Source organism: Haemorhous mexicanus, chromosome 3 (assembly GCF_027477595.1).
Source record: "Haemorhous mexicanus isolate bHaeMex1 chromosome 3, bHaeMex1.pri, whole genome shotgun sequence".
Taxonomy (NCBI): Eukaryota; Metazoa; Chordata; class Aves; order Passeriformes; family Fringillidae; genus Haemorhous; species Haemorhous mexicanus.
The window spans coordinates 15,382,007-15,387,269 of NC_082343.1; positions in this window are offsets into that span (position 1 = coordinate 15,382,007).

A 5,263-nucleotide genomic window follows, 5' to 3' on the forward strand; every position below is an offset into this window, starting at 1 on the left:
GGCTGACAGTGTGGGGGAGCTGGGCTTCAGCAGTTACTTAGCACAGGCACTTAGTGTGCTTTCTCTGAAACCAAGCTGTTAACAGGACAGGAGGAGAAATGCCTGTGCAATTTATCAAAAAAAGCTCTGCCTCGAGCGTGGGTTATACTGAAAAAGTGACAAAAGCCAGAGTCGAGAGGTGCAGTTCATTGCTGTCACCCAGGACGCTGTGGCATCCCTGTGAAGGAGGGAAATACAGCTCTTGCTGTCTGTGCTCATGGCTGGGAGGCTGCAGGGGCTCTTGGGGAGCTCCTGGTGCCCCACAGGAGGGACAGCTTGGGGCAGCCCAGGGGTGTTCCCAGGGACAGCCCAGGGGGGCTGTGGTGCTCCTGCTGCAGCCCTGTGGCTGGGTCCTGCTGGGGATAGCACTGCCAGCCCTGCTGCCAGAGCATGGCAGCGCTCTCCTGAGAGCTGGAGGGAGATGTTTGGATGGGAGCAGCTCTGAGAACACCTGGAGCAGCTTCACAGCCATCCAGTGACTCAAAACAGGAGGCAGCAGGCAAGTTCAGGCACCTCCAGGGCTAGGCAGCAGCAGAGTGGGAATATGGAGCTCCCAGATTGCAGTTTCCAACCAGGGTGCCCAAATTCTGCCAAAATCTTTCTTAAGGTGCCTGTGGTACTTGCCTGTGTTTTGTTGTAACAGCAGCAGCCTTTAATCTCCGTGGTTCCTGCTCTCCTGCTGTAAGTTGGGGTTACTTCTGCTGAACCCTCTTTTGCAAAGAGTGCTGCTTGTCCCTGTGTGCATGCTCCCGCAGACAATCACAATATTTAATGTACAACATCGCTCTGTGGCTCTGCCTAATTCTCTCACAGGTTTACAAGCTTCTCAATGTGTAGATTTTTGTCAGGTTTTGGAAGAAGGATTTGCTGAGGAGCAAATCTCCTCGAAAGGGCTGGAGAAAGAGGATGGCTGTAAGCCCTGCTTAGCCTTGGTTAGATTGGCAGGAGCAGGGCAGGGGCTGAACACATCCCTTCACCTCGAGAGCCCAGCACTGCACAGGACCAGCACTGAAGTGTTAATTAGTCACACACGGCTGTCCCGTGTTTGCCCATTTTCCTCTGGGTGCCTGAATGGAAGTGCTTTCATCCTTTCAGTTCCTCCTACGAAAAGCTGTTGACACCCTGTGTCTGTCCCATGGGGGTGATGAGTGTCACAGTCTGATCCTGCTGTTCCCTGTGCACCAGGGGCTCTCTGGAGCCTGTTCCAGCTCTCTTCCAGTCTCAGCTCCCAGTTTCAGTCCTAAAGTGTTTTATCTTGTTTGCCGGATGTTTCCTCTTGTTTTGTCATTGTCATTCACTGTGAGGAGAACTGCCTCATTTCTTCTCCAGAGTAACACAAAGCAAAAGAGCCTTCCCACATCCTCCCAGGCAGGGCTCATTGTCTGTAGGGGTATCCAGCCTGCAGCACCAAGGAGCTGCTCAAAACCTTCCAGAAGTGAGTTCCCTTCCCTGAGAAGGTGGAGCTGTGTGCTTGGGCTGATGTAAACTGCTGTAGCTCCACTGATGTCAGTCCAGCTTATACAAACCAAAAATGTGGCTTAAAGTAAGTGAATCACTCTGCTGGAATGTAGCCAGCTCCAAAGCACACCTGTCCCATGGGATTGCTGAGAAGTGAAAGTTGCTCCCACCCTTTTTTGACTGATGAGCCACAAACAAGCCACCAATCTGCCATGGAAGAAAGGCTGCAGTGCCATGTGTGAGTCTCTCTGTCCTCTGTAAAATGTCACCGGTTTTGGAGAGGGCTATAGATGGTCCCATTATTTATACAGCTCCATAAATGAACTCACACATCCATCTTTTGTCTTTATATTTTTTTCTGTTTTTGAAATTTTCTGATTTCTCCGGGGGACCTCAACTTGCAGGTGCCAAGAGGCTTCTTGCAGTTAGGGGTGGGGCTGCAAGACCACGGGCTCCAAAAGGGATAAAGAGATGGAGCAAGACGGAGACAGACTCCCAGGCACTGTGACCCTGGGGTTTCCCTGGGGTTGCCCATGTGTGAAATCACAGGATTTTTGCAAGGTAAAAGGCATCAACAGCCGTGCTGGCTGATGGAGCAGGAGTGAGCACTGCCAGCCCTACAAAGCTGCATCCTGGAGAGAGCTGCTGGCCTCGGAAAGTGGAGTTTATTAACTCCAGATTTTTACAGTGAGGCTGGCATGCCAACAATAGGGTCTGAACACAAAGGATCCCTTGCAGATATAAATCAGGGGAAGGCATCTCCAAAGGCTCCTGCCAGCCTGAGTCACACAGCCCCAGTGCCAAGTGCCAGCTGCTGGGTGGCAGTGGGCCCGCAGCTGAGTCACGGGCTCCCAGCTCAGGGGCATCACTGGTGCCTGATTAGCAAACCAAACCCACTGAGGATGTGCTGTGCTGACTGCAGGACACAGCTGTCCCAAACACAGGGCTTGTCCCTCCTGATGGACAAAGGGAGCTTGGGGGGCAGCTGGTCAGTCTCCAGGGAAAAGGAGGAGGTGAGTTGTAGGTCCTGTGGTGGCTCAGTTTTGGAGAGGCTTTAGGGAATAGCTAAAGGATTTTCCCCTGATGAAGGAAGTAGGGAAATGGCTATCACTGTCCCAACTTCATAACCCTTCACCTGCTTGGAGGTGTTTAAAAACATCTTTATTGTGCCATTTTGTCTGCAGGAACAGATGGAAAGGCCGGAAAGGTTATCCCCTACTGTGCTTGATACAGCTCCTCAGCTGGAAATAAGCATCCCTGGAGCTGAGCCAGTACAGAACACATGTGTGTGCACCCTTTGTGTGTGCTGGCACAGCATCAGCCTTCCTGAGGGAAGGATGGGAGCCTGAGCCTCCCCTCCTGTGGCTGCAGTGGACTCACACTCATCCTGGCTGGCAGCTTAAAACCCTGCTAGCTCTGCTGGGAGAGGGACCCTTCCCTTTGTATAATGTCCTTAAGGAAGGTTTAGTAGAGGTTTGGGTACATCAGGAACAGCTGTCAGGATGGGGAAAACAGCAAACAACCCTCTTGTTGTGCTCCTCCTGCATTGTAACGTCTCTCACCCCTTGGCTCCCCTTCAAACGCTGGTGGAGTTCACTGACAAGTGAAAGATTTCTAGTGGGTAAATGAGTAATTGTTCCTTTTTTGTTGGGTTTGTTTGGGGGTTTTGTTTGTTTGTTTGTTTGTTTGTTTGTTTGTTTGATTACAGGGCAAAGACCATATCTGGGGACTGATGCTAGGTCAGGATTGGAGCTGGAACTTTAAATACAAAGCCCCAAAAGGTCCTGTAGGCTGGTCTCTCAGCCTTGTACTCAGGTCTAAGGCACCTGAGCACTGAACAATTTTCTTGCTGGTGCTGAACACACTGGGGAATGTGTTTTGCTGTTCAAATCTGTCTTGAACTTGCTACTTTTCATGTCCTTTTAAATAACTGATCATCTTGAACCTTCCCATTTTGCTTGGAATATAAACTTTTCATGGGGATGCTTTCCTGTTTGCACCCACCCTGCAGATCTTGATGTTAATCTTTGATTGGGACCTTGTTGGCATTTCTGCAGAGTAAACAGAGGTATCATATGTAACCAGAATTAAAATTCAGGTGAGAGCAGCTTGTGTGGGTGCAAGGATGAGCATATCAGAGGCAGGCAGAATAAAGTCCAGTTATTTTTCTGAAACCCAGAAAGAAACCCAGTAGTTTTCTTTGAAGACTCAGAGTAGTTTGGTTTATACAGCTTCTATTTCCACTGTTTAAAATTGATATTTGTTTTAACAATAATTCAGTCTTGGCCAGTTTATTTATAAAAAAAGTCTGCATTGAATTTTCCATAACTATCCACCTCTGGAATTCCAATTTTGCCTATTCTCCCTTTTCTCACAACTGGACAGTAGTCTGAGCTTTCCTAAGAGGGATGGATCAATGGATCATGGAACAGAGAACAAGGAGGAAGTTTCAGTTTTCACTGCAATATAATATCAAAAAGCATCAATTTTTGTGGAGAGAGGATTTTGGTTTTGTTTTCCATTGAAAATTTTTCTTTGCTTGTGTTTTTCTGTTTTAAACCAGTGAGAGGATTTCAGAGGCTCCATTTGCACATTTATCCTTAGGAATGATAATGCTGGGATCCTATTGGATGCTGCAGGACAGCTGCTCCAAACTGCACTGCATTCCCCCTGGTCATTAGTCCCTCAACCTTTCAAAAGTCCTTCTCTCTCTACCCTACTGGGGCTGCCCTGTGTGCCAGGCAGCTGCAAAGCTGGCAAGCAGTGTGGGCACCAGGGATGCCCACTGCTAGAGGAGAATCCCAGGGAAGGAGGTAAGAGCACAGGTGCTTGCTAGCTGTACCTTCAGCCAGGACTCTGCTGCTAATAATGGAATTGAATTTTTTTTAATCCCTGTTTTCTCCCAGGTTCCCACAAGGATGCATGCTGCTCCCCAATGGTTCTATGAATGCTGCTGTGCACCCCACCCAAAGCCCCACTGAGGAGAATCCCTGCTGATGTGGGGGGCCATGGCTCCACCTCCTGTGCTCTTGAGCACTTTCTGCTGCTGGCTTTGCTTCTCTACCTGCTGTTTATAGTAAGCACTTGTCACAGTAAGCTCATTAATCACCCCAAGCCATGCTTCCCTGATTCCATTTATAGCTCTACTCCCTATTCCTTTTCACAGCCCCCATCTTAGTCACCAGTCGATTCTTGGACTCTGGGCTTTGTTTTTATTTAAGCTTGGAATGGATAAAGCATGAAAAAAGAGGGAAATTTGGAAAGGCAGACTAATATCACAACAAAGTGTATGTAGGGTACATTTAGTGTTAGACTACTTAACCTAAAGTGTATTGGCAGAAGACTGGCAGCAAAGCTATTGCATTAAAGTGAAATAGAGACCATTTACCCTCAGAGGTTACCAGGCACAGGACAGACAAACAGGAGCCCTGTTACCCTCTTGGGATTTCTTGTGTCCTGCCAGCAGCCCAGATTGCTTTACTGCCTTAGCACTGGTCAGTCCAGTGCTGACCTTGGCCACCAGCCTGGCTGGGAGTCCCATGGGCAGCCCACAGGAGGAGGAGAAGGGTCATGAGATGTAAAAACTCTCTGCAGAGGTATTTGGGTGCCCAAACATACAGAGAGGCTCCTCTTGGCCTTTCAAAAGTGTGGTGGATTGAGCACCTCTTCCCCTTCCTTCTCCACTGACCCTGATGTCTGCAGAGCTGTTCTTCTCTTCTCTTCTCTTCTCTTCTCTTCCTCTTCTCTTCTCTTCTCTTCTCTTCTC